The following is a 14,356-nucleotide window of genomic DNA, read 5'->3' as shown; positions in this document are numbered from 1 at the left end:
TTCCTGTTTAACTTTGAATCCTGATATACAAACGTTCATAAATTGTGAAACATCTTACATTCCTCATATCAAAATTCCCTGCAGTCCAATTGATGCCCTCAGATTAACAAACCAATACTCCCAACTCTAAATAGTCAGTTCATTATCACATATGGAATCATAAATCACCAATAGTTCCAACTAGCCAGATGGAACAAGAAAATAAAGACCGTTCATAATCAATAACAACAACAAAAACAGATGAGGACTGGCGTGTCTACATTTCATTACATTGTCGAGCATAATTTACAAGCAGAGCATGAGTACACACCCCAAGCTTTTCTAGATCACTGCTGCATGCATGCATGCACACTTTTTTTCCATCAGCTATCACTCATCTGCAGTCAGACTAACTTAGTTGCCCTGGAGGGCCACCAGGGGCCACCTGGCACACACAGCAGGAGAGGAAGCTGTAGGTGAGGTGCGGGGAAGAAAGAGAGAGAGGTGTTGAAACCATGCAGCAGTACATACTGAACCGCTGCCCCGAGGCATCGCTCACTTCAGCTGAACGCATAATTCAAACTCGCAGCGTAATGTCACTCATTCATCATTATAATAGAAAAATTAATTGGTGCATCCATCCAACACGTGCAACTAGGTGTGCACCCTAAAGAAGGTTCTGCCGAGTTTGTGGGGTTCAACCAAGACCACTTGGGGCAGTTTTGCAGTTTAAGGTTGTCCTGCACCAAAGGGAAAAACATCACTTACATTACTTTTATGCGTCTTCTCACGATTCTCCAATAAAACAGCAACATAGCGCAAAGTGAGCAATCCTAGAGTCCTGATAACCAAACACCACTTGGGGTGTTCTTTTTTGATGACATGGCCCTTAAATCCCTCAGAGATCAACACAATGTCACGTGATGTCTCCATATGAGAAGCAGCAGAGCTCCTCTTCCAGGGACTACATATCAAGCATTTCCCCCAGTCTAATTACCCTATCATGCCGTGGCAGGTGCAGGCTGCTGGATGGGAACAAAGCCACCGTCATATTCAGGGCAACTTTAAAAGATGACCCAGGATGACACTGCGAACCAGTGTAGCTGCAACTAGTCCCTGTCAAGCATGCTACCGTTTAGCGTGATGGCTTGTGTCACTTCTCATAAAGACAGGATGCGTGCTGAGAACTGAGGTCTAGAGAGAGGTTAGCCTCTCTGCAGTCTGAACCAGATCTGGGAGGATTTCTTGTAGGTTTGTTAGCACTGTCTGTGATCCATTGAGCTGCTGCGATTTGGACGCAGTTCAACTTTTTAAACCGGTTCTTTCTGTCAAGCATACTTTTGTAGATGTCAAAGAAAATTAATTAGCGACGACCTAAGCTACAAGCCACAAAGTTGATGGTTCACATTTTCAGATTTTCTGTCCTACATGGTAAAAAAATGACAGCTTTTTGCAGGTTTGGGGCTGACAAAATAAGAGATTTGATTTCAGGATGTGGCTGTATGTCTCTCAACTATTTTCTGATGTTTTAAAAAAACAAACTTATCATTGAAATATACACTGATGAGAAATCCTTATTTGAAAAGACAAGATGACCCTCTTTTCAAAGTGTTAACTTCTGTGATCTGAGTGCAGAATGGGAGAATGACTACAGACCATTTAGAAATGCTGTGATGATGTCCCCCCCCCCACACGTGTGAATACATATAAATTAAATTAAAGATGGATTTTAAACAGGGTTTGGTGAGATGCTCAGTATACTCTCATGTGGGCTGAATAAGAACTAGAAATCTCAACTCACCGGCCATGCAAATTGGAACGGGATGAATATCTTGCCAGCCTCGTCGATTTTTTCGGGTTATTCTTGGGCGCCCTTAAAAGAAAACATATTTCCACCGAGAACTTGCGTAGATCCAGATCCGAACGTGCACACCCCGTTGGTGTTGACCTCTGTCTGGAACTCCTTCAGGCAGATATTGAAGTAAGTGTCGCACTCGTCTCGAGTGCAGCGCAGGTCCTGGGAGCTCCTGAGCCGTCGCAGCACTCTCCGGTCCGCCAACTCGCCGTTTACATTCTCCACGGAGATCAGCTGCAGCTCGAAATAGCCGGTTGACTGGGACACCTAGGAAACAACATTTTAAAAAAGACCAAAATTATATATAGGCCTCTGTACTCACAGGGCTGCTCAAATTGGTGCGTAAAAAAACAGGACAAGTGGCCCAAACAGTGCCTGAGTCTGCCTTCAAAGCATTACAAAGCTCAAACAGATTGGGTGGATTTTCAAAAAATATTCATGAATGGAGCACGTGAACAGCCTGCAGTTTACAGGCTGGGCTTTTTAAACAATCAGGTTACTCCTACCAAATGAGACCGCTGCAGCAACCAATTGATGCAATGCAACTTACACTTCTTCATTCAGGCCCAATTTCACTTCCTCCAAATAAAATCACAAACACACCCGGCTCCTGCATGTAACCCAAAATGGAGAGTAGCCTGTATCAATCCTCAGACTTCTATCTTGTCATGGTAACATGATCACATGCTCCACAACTGACGCTACGTAATTCAATTATCGATGTAAAATGTGATGCGAATATGCATCGCCAGAGAGCAATACAGCTGCCCACGCCCACCAACTTTTCATATTGTAATTTTTAAACATTTATTTTATTCTGTGGACAGTATAAAATAATTTGGATTAAAACAAAGACTTCCTACCCTCCGTCCATAACGTCAACAGCAGGCACACTATTGGGAGGCAATTCCTAATCCTGGTGCGATTCCACATGCCTCCGATTATTAGAGTGACATAGGGGGGGAGAAGCGATAAGAAAAGACAAACAGCCGCGGACCCGGCGACTAGTTCCTCCTCTCCTGACATGCAAAAATAAAATCTTCGCATGCGTGTTTTCTCACCGTGTACGTCCGGATTTCACCGAGGCATTACATGCGTGTGTGTGTGTGTTTGTGTGTGTGTGTGAGCAGGCGGCGGATTGCAGCGCGGTGATGGTCCATGTACAGGAGTGTCCCTCCGTCAAATCTCTCCACACAGCAACTGAGAGTGTTCTGAGCCACAGCCTGAGGAGAGGATGTCTGCTTTGATTGGCAGCTCCGCAAACCACTTACAAATTGGCCTGCGGGCAGTCTCTGAGCCAACCGGATTAAGGGGCGGACAATAGTATAATAACCCCCACCAACCCTCCTCCAGTCCTCCTCCTCCTCATCCTCCTCCTGCTGCTCCCGCTGCTGCTAGTGCTCCTCTTCCTCCTCCTCCCAAAACTTCAATTTTACGCACTGGGGTTTGTAGCGTACTGAGCTTCATTTGAACAAACCGCATCATAGCGTGCGAACACAGCACTTTAATCAAACGATATTAAGGTTAGCAAGGCTATTATTTCCAATTGGAAATGATTTACAGTCTTTATGTGGTTGAGACACATTTTATTGGTTACATAGTTTTTAATATCGTGCGCCTTTTTTTATTCTAATTGGTTACTGGTAACGTAGAACAAATATTTCAACTATAATCCAACAAGCAGACTTAATTTCTAAATGATAAAGTTTATCATAATTTGATTTTAGTTCACATTTAATTAACATGCATGGAAAACTTGCTCTGAATGCCTCTTGGTGTGTTTATTTCTTAACTCCTCATCTCATCAGTGGATTTCCTCGTGTTTTAAGCCCTAATCTGGTTGACTTTTATAAAAAATGAAAGGTTTATTTCAGTCATTTGTTAATGCTTTTCTAAGGGAAGATAAATCCCAAAATATTCCCTTTCACCTTCTTGTAAAGTAATATTGGCTTCTGATTGTGACACTGCTGCAAAACGCATCTCCTCTTCAGAATCGAGACTTGGCTGACCAAGAAGCTCTACTTAATTCGACACCATGCAATGCAGCAGCTTAGAGCGCCCTCTACTGTCTGCACACCAATCTCTATTTAACCTGAATCTACAGCACAGTGTCAGGAAGAATATAGATGTACATTAAACTATAGTTTCACATAAAACTGACATGTAATTGATACTGTTTTCCAAAATAAAAATGTTTTTCATATTCAGATTCAGACAACTTTATTGATCCCAAGGAGGCCAATTCATTTATAGCTTATCATACAACATTTAACACCTACAACACATCCATCATATATTCATGCTACAAGTCACAAGCCAAGCACCGGGTCTGTACATGGGACCAGAGGGTCTGTGGAGGACAGCAATAAGTTAATGTAATAAATAAATAACAGTAAGATAAGACAACGATTAAAATATAATCTCTTGTCATACCAATGTTATTTAAAATGACTAAAAAGACTGCTGTCTGAGTTTAAAAGCCTGATAGCAGACAGGATAAAATATTTGGAATACCGATTAGTTCTCCTCATGGGTGCATAAAAACGGCGAGCTGAAGGCATCAGTACAAACTCGGTACAAAGGACATGTAATGGCTGGCCTATAATGTTTTTCACTATTTCCCACAGTCAAGGACTTTTTTAATTTATATGAAGCTACAGCATATATACTTCATAATCAAACAGCTGATTCCCAGGACAAAGACTTGCAACATGCTACCACTGAAGTCATCCAGTCCAAATCCGACAGGGGAGAACTTCAGAGAGAAGCCTGCCAGTCAAAGTCTATATGACAGCCCCCACCTCCTAACCTCCATGTCTGTGTCTCCTTCTTGTCAGTCGACTGCCACTCCGTCAGATAGGCCTTGAAGAAGTCAGCCGATAGCCTGAGCCGATTTGACCGGACATTTCACACGGCTGTCACAAGTGCATGTGAGTGCCTTAAGTTGGATCACACCTAGTAAAGGGCCTCAGGTGCTGAAAGGAAGTGGGGTTATGTTTGTCTGTGTGTGTTCAGTTGTGTGTTTCACCAGTATTATATTTAGTTGTCTTGTGGTCAGTAAGTTGGGTTGCCCAGAAATTTTGCATTGATGTTATAGTCCCCGAAAATAAATCTTACAATCTCTGTGGATCCCCTGACTTATTTCAGTAGTTTTGGTTCTCCAACAATCCTGTTTACTGTTTCCTGTTCATCCTGTTTACTCCAAGATATTTCAATAATTACTGTAGGGATAGCTTTTACAACTTTGTACTAATGTTCATGCTCCCCAGAGGATGAATCTTACGATCTCGGTTGGTCCTCTAAATTTATTATTTATTTTTTGGGGCTTTTTCGCCTTTATTCAGTGGGACAGCTGAAAGAGAGACAGGGAATGGGGGGAGTTGAGAGGAGTTGAGAGCAGGGGAGGACATGCAGGAGATGGTCGCAGCCGGAAATCGAGCCGGCAAACCTGCAACGAGGACTGTAGCCTCTGTATGTGGGGCACTTAGACCGCTAGGCCACCAGCGCCCCCTCTAAATGTATTTTTTAGTAATATGGGATGCCCAACATATCAGTCTACTCTAAGATATTCACATATTTACTGTATGGACGACTTTAAAATTTTGCACTAATATTCATGCTCCCCACAGGATGAATCTTACGATCTCGTTGGTCCTCTAAATTTATTTTTTTGTTATTTGGGATGCCCAACATTTCAGTCTGCTCTAAGATATTCACATATTTACTGTATGGACATGAGGTTTTGGTATTAAGTCATATGAATCAGTAACTAGAAGTGTGACTGGAACAAGTATAGTAGAGTTATATATCATGCCCTCAGGATTGATATCACAACTTTAGTATCTAATACATTTTCTTCATTCTTTCATATTATGTGTAACTCTTCAATTCAAGGACTACTACCTGCACAACTAATGTTATGTCCTCCAGCCATAGTTACTATTGTTCAGCGCCAATTAGCAGTTGTTAGTCACTAATCAAAGAGGTTGAACACGTTGACATGCTTTACACAAGCATGTTTACTTTGACACTGGTGTGTTCATTAGCTTTGCTTACGCTGCAATTTAGCACTATCAATCCATCAATCAATCAGCTTTATTTATATAGCCCCTTTCATACAAATCAAATGCAATCCAAAGTGCTTTACAGCGATTGAGCAACAAGAAAGGAGCAGAAATAAAACAATGACAAGACACATTAGGGGAAAATACTACTACTACTACTACTACTACTACTACTAATAATAATAATAATAATAATAATAATAATAATAATAATAATAATAATAATAATAAAAAAATGAAATAGAGACTAAAATAGAGACTAATGGACACCAAAAATAAAATGTGTTATTACAATAAGTTAAAGCATCAAAATTAAGAATACAAATAGTTAAAATAAATAGATTTATTTATCAAATTTTTTTGAGTAAATAAATAAGATAAATAAATGAATATATAAATAAATAAATAAAGATAGAATAATATAACAGTTTAAATTGTTAAAATAATAAAGCAACATTTAAATCAACATTACAGTAAAAGGTAAGTAATACAATTGTTAAACCCTACATAAAAGTCAGACTGAATAAATATGTTTTTAGTTCACATTTAAAAGTCTCAATATCTCTAATAATGCTTATTGCTAGACCTTTTTAACTTAAGGTAGAAATGCCTCTGTAAAAGCATCAAGACTTTTTTGATTCACTGTTGTGATCCTGAATCACTGAATAATGATACATGTTTAAACCAAAGTGGGTTAAAACCTGTTTACATTTTGTCTCATTTATTTTAAAAAACTACCTGGAAAATTAAGGGACAGAAGAAAAGTAAGCAGAAAAACAAACAAACAAAAGATGGCTCATTAGATTTAAGGTAGCTTTACATGGCTGTTTAAATTATGTTAGCCTTGGTGATATCTTAAAATACCATTATTAGTCCAGTATGAAGCCAAACTACAATACCTACCAATTACTCACACTATCAAAAGGCCTTGGGTGGTGTGTGACTACCTTGTCTTTCTGTGTGCATACATCGCATACATGTGTGTGAGGCACAGAGAGAGGAGTGTGTGTGTGCAGGAGGAGAAGGGATTATGAGTGGGAGCACTGTGGGGGGTTTGCCAGCCTCCAGGGGGGAGGTGAAGTGGATTTCTTCTCTCATCCATTTTTCATGGCTTTTCTCCTTTCAGATCTCCAGTCTCTGTACATACGGCTGACGGGTCGATTCCCTTTTATCTTTAAGCATCTTTTGGGGACACAGTGTGTGTCTCTGGTGGCTTTCGGGGGGTTGACTGAGGCGACACGGGTCAAGGTTGGGACATGCTGTTTTTCATCAAGCTCTAATGACTATTTCACCACACTGGGTGCTTAGGAGCTGCTCATTTTCTGATGTCTTCGAGGTTTTAATTGAGGTATAGCTTCAGAATCTTACATTGAATCCTACATAATAAGTGTTTTCTACAGCTCAGAACAATGAATGGGTGTGTCATAACTTCCTCTAATAGGAACATTGTGGAAGTCAGTCAATATGGAGCATACATACATAAACAGTGCTGTGCAATAGCGGTTTATTTCCCTTGTGTATTAATTCAAACAAATATGTCTTTAAAAGAGGGCTTTAAATAATTAATGACCTCTGTTTGTGACCTCTAGGGTTCATCACCATTGACAGAACTTACTTCCTGTTCCCTAATCATCCCATTGAGTTACCCTAAAGTGATTATGAACCCTCATCTCCATAGAGAAGAAGTTATTTAGCATGAAACTTAACCAGAAATATCTGATGTTGATGACCATACATGTTGATGACTACAATAATACAACTGCTTTAAGATTGTTCAAATTCTTTACAGTGTTTTTAAGCTTTATTGGTCTCTGTTGGATAAATCTAAAGAAAAGGAAATATATTTGGTTTCTGTGAATATTACAACCATCCATTTAGTTTTAACTCTTGAATGTTTCTTGCATTATTGGTCTTTCTTTTAATATTAACAGTGTAGAAAGAACAGAGCCACTTGTAAGGGGACCAAATTGTGTCATATACACATACGACATCTTGTGCAAATATTGCATCTATTGCCATCTATTTGCACTTTTCTCAACTTTACATTATTTGCCAGGAGTAAGCTTTTTTATATTTTGGTTTGAATACTCTTTATAATGTATTTATACAGAGATTGCTATTTTGGAGCGTTTCATCTTTTGTGAATTTGTTTGTCCTTCAGGGCCACCGTACATAACCACTACAAAAGCTGTGAGTGACCTACTTGTTATCAGAGTAAATGTAAGAGTCAAATGTGAATGTCTATGCCTGGTTATTCACACATGAAGCATGAGAGAGATCACAAACCATTAACAACACACAAACACAAGATGATATGTACAAGATAATAATACAAGATAAGTGTCTTGTTCACACAAGATTATAATTTGTGTGCAGAAGATAACAGCTTGTTTCCACAAGTGAACAATTTGGGTGCACAAAATTAAAACTTGTGTACACAAGATAAAAATGATCCCTCTACAAAACTTCATCGGTCACAAAGAGATAGCTTAAAATCGACAGGCAGGGAAACCAAGGAGTTTATGGTAAGCTAGCTTCTGCACTTTGATAAATCAAGATACTAGACATCGTACATGCAGATAAAAGCATACTTGCCCTGACACATGAACTAATTTCATGACATCTATGCCTCACTGTTCCTGTTAGAAAAATGTTTTGTAGCTAGAGATGTTTTGGATATGTTTATCAGCTGCAGGAAGAATGGGGAAACTGCAGTTTCCACTGTACCAAGGCTGGTAGAGGAATGTTGCTTTTCCAGTAGACTAGACTGGTTGACAAAACCATAACAGTGTAAGGCAGTTAAGAAAATGCTGTTGGGTAAAGTTTTGAAAATTATTTATATTAAGCTGTGTTGTTATTGGCTAGTCAAAGTACTACAACTGGCAAAGTTTTAAAGCCAGAGACATATCTTTCTGTAATATACAAGCAGGGCTGCAATAGAAAACTAAAACTAGGTAATGCCATTTCAAGGAAATTTCAAAACAAAGAGCAAACAATTCTGCCTGATATTTAGACAGCTTTGCCTTGTTCTGATCATGGACTAGCTTAGCTCTAAGCTAGACCAAACATCTAGCAACTTGTCTTAAAAGCAAATAATTCTAATAAGAACTCAAGCAACTCAGACAAACCAGAAGGTTAGATTCATTCAGCTCGTCTTAACTGTATTGTTAATCTTGGTAAGCTAACTACTACGGTCTGGCCAACTTGGTAAGCTAGCTAGCGAGCCACTGTAGATGGCTGTAATCTAGTATAGTGGTTTTCAAAGTGGGGGCTGCCAGGGGTGCTAGGGGGGCTTCCGAAAATTGAAGGGAAGGGAAAAAAATAGAATCAAGTTTTTATTATTATTATTTTTTTACAACACGTTTGTTAATAATTTCCTATGCTAAACAAATGTAATAATTATAGAAAGTGAATAAAAGTAAGAAAATACATTCTAAAAGTTGATGTTTCTTTACATATTTTGAAGCATTTTCAATCAAAGATTAAGACTTTTTTATTTGCCACTGCCTTCCTATCTTAGCTTATTTTAACTCACTGTAAATGCAAATTTTAAATTTACTTTTAATATATTTCTAATTTTCCTTTTCTTTTCCATGTTTTGTAATATTTGTCATTTTAATTGTGTTCTTTTACGCTTGTCTGAATGTTTCCAAGCTTTTAATTTTTTTATGTAAAGCACATTGAGTTGCGCTTGTGTATGAAATGAGCTATACAAATAAAGTTGCCTTGTCTGTGGGTTTGCAAAGGGGGTCCCCAGCTAGAAGCTAATGCTGTTTGGGGGGCCTTGGCTTGGTAAAGTTTGGGAACCCCTGATCTAGTACACAGTGAAGAAAGTAAAAAAAACAAATCACCTGATGGCAAACAGTTCTCCGAGCAACTTCAATGGTGGAAAAAATATGTCTGGTGATGCAAACTAACATGTAATGAAACAGCAGCTATCAAAAAAAAATAAAGAAGACGTTATGACTTATAATTTTTTTTTTTTCCCCAACAATGTTATAAGGTGAGTGCTTGAGGAGAAAGAGACCACAGAAAGTTATCCGGACATCGGTTAGCCAACATTGTTAGCATTGTTGTTTATATCATCTGTAGCTAAGAACTTCTCCTTTACAATCGTGATACAAAAATATGTAAGATTGGATAATATAACATGTTTACCCTTCAAATGTATGTATGGTCCATAGACTGTATAAAATATGGATGTAGTCTCCATGACGTCACCCATCTGTTCCTGAGCGCTGTTTTAAAGCCAATCGGCGACGGCAGCCATATTGGAAATGTGGAACTCAACCAGGCATAGTGTGAGGTAAAGAGGCGGAGTTTGAGCCTCCTAGCCAACAGCTATGTGTTCCCGTCCCGGAGCCAAGTCAGTCATGTCCTTATTTGGGCAAAAACTCATAATCTTAATATCTTCTGAACTGGCGTGTTAGAAAAAAAATCACTCCCCGTACAGTGTGTCCCGATAGAGAAATTAGCTACGGAGAGCCAAGCTGTTTTTTGAACCAGGCTGTAAACATGTTTATTTCTGCTGCAAAGATCGTCTTTTTTTTAATTGGTGTCTATGTGGTTTCCGGTGTTTCTGCAGCCAGCCTCAAGCGGATTCTCGATGAATTGCAGTTTATAACACTTCCGCATGGGCTTCATAGTTTGAGACCGGAGGTTGCTGCTCGGTATGGTCTTAATTGCTCGTCATTGTGTCACAGTAAAGTTCAAACATTGTAACAACTTTGAAAACATTTGCTCAACAATCAGAATTTTAGCTTATAGATACTTCTAATTTTGCTAGCTTCAATGACAAGTAAATGCAGAAGTCTTGATTGGCATCGACATGCTAGCCTAAATGCCCTAAAAAAATAGCATGCACAGGATTGTGACTGGTACAGCTCATCTGCAGGGGAGGTAACTGTTTGTTTTAATTGCCCTCTTATTTGTTGTTTTACCTGCCTGTATACTGACATTATAAACTAAAGATGGACGACATAGTAGTTTATTTTATTACAAACAATATAAGTAACTAGCAGTTGGAATTACCATTTTCTAACTTTTCAGGACCTTTAAGCTACTTTTCAAAATACAGTGTTTTACTGACTGTTGCTGCCCAGTTTTTCCCATCATTTCCCCTGCTTGACTGAGCTGTCAAGTGTGTGGACAGGGCATTTCCGCTGCGATAAGCTGAGACATGCAGTCACCACTGGCACAAAAGTGTACCACTCTCATACCCTTATGTTCTGCTCTGCTGATAGCACTGTATGCGTTTGTGTTTTCCCATGCCGAGAGCTCAGATTACATACAGTAAATGCCACTCTGTGTGATATGTAACTGTTCAAAGAAGAGGGTAGTGACAGACATTTCCAAACTAACTGGAAATGCATAGTTGGGTTTCAATTACATTGGGTAAACAGGGAAACAGTCCACCACAACTAACACATGCACATATTTCTGAGAATGATTTACAATGGAAAAACCACAGTTACAATGTTAACCAGTTGGGCAAGTTCGTGACACTTTATACTTTATGTCTTGCTTTTCCTGTTCATGCTTTGGAACTGATTTTTGCAGTGGCAGTCCTTATTTAACCTTTAAAATATTTGACACATGATGGTTAAATGAATGGCTGCTCGTCCAAGGCAACCTTTTATTCTGTGTTTTCTGTGATAGTGCAGAAATCTGTTTGTATTCTGCTGCAGTGATCATCCCAAATACAAAGGGAGGACAAGGAGGGATGGGAGGGATGCATCCTAAACTCTTAAACCAGATTCATAGTTTCTTTTTGCTTCCTCAGTCTCTTCTATCACCAGGCTTTAGAGTAGAGATCTACTACTAAGATTACCCAAATGCTGCCTGTCTCACAATATATCACTGATTAAAAGACTTGATTTAAGATGATATATAGTATATTTTCAGATTTCTTTCCTGCCAGTGCTTACAGGGCAGACAACGACGTTCCATTTGACTCCATCCACATGTTCAGATACCTAAGGGGAGGCTAGCTCTAAACCCTCAAATCCACCCAAGCATGCACAGACCATGCCTTGTAAATATACATCACTGATAAGGCCTGACAGATGTTGCACAATGCTGCAAAAAAAAAAGAGAAGCAAAACCTTAATGCTCAGCTTGATGTTCGGCCTTTAAAGTGAAAACAGGTTTCGGCTATCCACCTGGTTCCTTTTGAGGACTGTTTATCAGTTTGAACCAGAGCTTTTCCTGAAACCTGATGCCACGATAATCCGAGGTTATGACCTCACTGCTGAAGAGTTACACGGCAGAAGAGCAGCTTGTACTGTAGATGTTCAAGGTTAGGTTTTGTGCAGAGGGCCCCTGACCTCAAGGTCTGAACCAAAACTTGAAGGTAGCAGGGCAAATTTGAATCTGAGAACACTAACACAAAAAGAGCACGTCTGCAAAGTTAGGTTTTAAGTAAGTTTGACTGTGACGAATGGCCCTTTTCCAATACACAGTTCCAGCCCTACTCAACTGGACTCGACCTCGGCTCTTCTCGACTCGACCCTACTCATTTGGTACCTTTTCCACCACCCGGCGACCGACTCACGGTGGGCAGGGTCGTCATAACACAGCTGCGTGAACTGCGCGTTCACGTCATTTTGACACGACACAAACACAAACACAACAATCACAATCGCCGGCCACTAGACCCCAAAAAAAGTCTGGACCTCATCACGACTAAGGAGAAACTTTGCGTGTAGACATTGTAGAGCACTGATGTCGTTTTTAAAAATGCGAGTTTGATTCATTAATAGGCGTCGCGCTCATGACTCTTCGTGACACATTCTCTGAAACCATCAGTGGGCGCAGTCCGTCGATGTCACCGTTTAGTACAGGCTCAGCTCGCTTGGAACCAGAGCAGAGCAGGTACAAAAACTGGGAATCTGACACGATGTACCGCGCCCGTGGAAAAGCAACACAAACCGAGTAGAGTCGGGTCAAGTCGAGTAGAGTAGGGCTAGACGGGCCGGTGGAAAAGGGCCATAACTGACATGAGCAATCTGAGTCAAGACCAAGGGTTGGGGACCAGACATGGCCTTGCTTTGTACAAGATAATGAGTTGTTCACCAAAACTGTACAGTATGCTCATTTACCTCCTGACTTCTACTCAGTACGGCTTGATCATGTATGGTCTCTAGAAAGAGTGCGGGTTTGAGGCTTGCCTGCATTGTCTTTGCTTTTGATATCAAGTAACACAAGATAAGATAAAATACAACTTTGTTTTCCCAAAGGAAATTCAGTTCCAAGAGGAGGCCCCACCCACACAGTAGGAACCCTTTGCAACATTAAAAAAAAACAATACTGTACCCCAGTGAAAAGTCAAAACTGACAAGGTTTACAGTACATTCAGGTTTTGAAAGTTTAAAAACACACCTCCCTCCCATATGGGTATCATCTCATTGCATACAGATGGAGAGTGTGTCAGAAAGTGCTGGAATCATTCTGCTATCATTCACATCAGTGTCTCCTCTAACTGCTCTGGTGGATCTTGTCTCTTCCTTCAAAGGGCAGGTTTAAGCTGCTCCCACCTGTTAATGGACTGCATTCAGAAAGAGGGCGGTAATCCATCTGCTGTGGTAACACACACACACAGAGAGACACACACACGCACGCATCCAGATGGTCTCTGGAGAACAGAGAGAGGGTCCCATGTGTCCAGTTACAACATGAAAGCAACAGGGATGCAATTTAGTACCATCCCTCCACCCATCCCAAACACCCTTTAAAGATGGAGGGTGGTGCCAGGGGAGGATACACTGTCTGAGTACGACCGAGCTTTAATTTGTGTCCTACAAGTTCAATGTTGACGATTATCAGTCTGCTTTTTTTTTTCTACTGATGAAGCGGTTCTGCTGTGATATAGCATTTCCACCAAACTAACATTGCTAGACACACTTGATCTTTAAATTTAATAATAATAATAATTGATGTTTTGAGCTGTTTGGTTCATTTTCTTCAACAGTTAGGTGACAAATTTAAAAAATTTAAAATCAACTTTTGTATATTGAGCATTAAAGTTATAAGCTATCAGCCGAGCTAAACCTAAAAATTGCATACAGCTGGCATATTATCGCTCCAACATCAAAAGTATATCCTGTCCTTCAAGCTCCTACCATAGGCCATGGGTTAAAACTACAACTTGTTGATCAGATGTGTTGTAACTTTCTTCTTGGTAAACACAACTGGACAAAGAAACTTCCTTGGTAGCGGTGTATCTTTATAAATTTTGGTTGAGCCATGCTAGCTGTTTTTACCTTCTTCCAACTTTATGCTAAGCTAGCTAATGAGTTCTCGCACTGACTTTTTAGCTGATTATAGAACAGACCAGATCATTAGCAACAATATTGACATTTTGTATGCTGTAACTTTTAATGGCTTTAACCATTGCAAGGGAATAAGTGATAGACAAGGCAATTTACTTTAAGGGGACATAAGAAAAGATAAGATAAGA

General features: G+C 39.8%; 1 protein-coding gene across 2 annotated transcripts in view; it reads right to left on the bottom strand.

Annotated features, from left to right (window-relative positions):
* jag2b (jagged canonical Notch ligand 2b) overlaps positions 1-2,097 on the bottom strand; it is a 63,019-nt gene extending 60,922 nt beyond the window's left edge. The window contains exon 1 of one of the 2 annotated variants that reach the window (XM_034699376.1): positions 1,781-2,097. The gene's annotated coding sequence lies outside the window, so the exon portion shown is untranslated. The remainder of the gene's footprint in view (positions 1-1,780) is intronic. The other variant, XM_034699375.1, reaches the window with a different exon arrangement.
* Positions 2,098-14,356: the final 12,259 nt, after the last annotated feature.

Source organism: Notolabrus celidotus, chromosome 13 (genome assembly GCF_009762535.1).
Source record: "Notolabrus celidotus isolate fNotCel1 chromosome 13, fNotCel1.pri, whole genome shotgun sequence".
NCBI lineage: Eukaryota > Metazoa > Chordata > Actinopteri > Labriformes > Labridae > Notolabrus > Notolabrus celidotus.
This window is presented reverse-complemented; position numbering and strand designations above follow the sequence as displayed.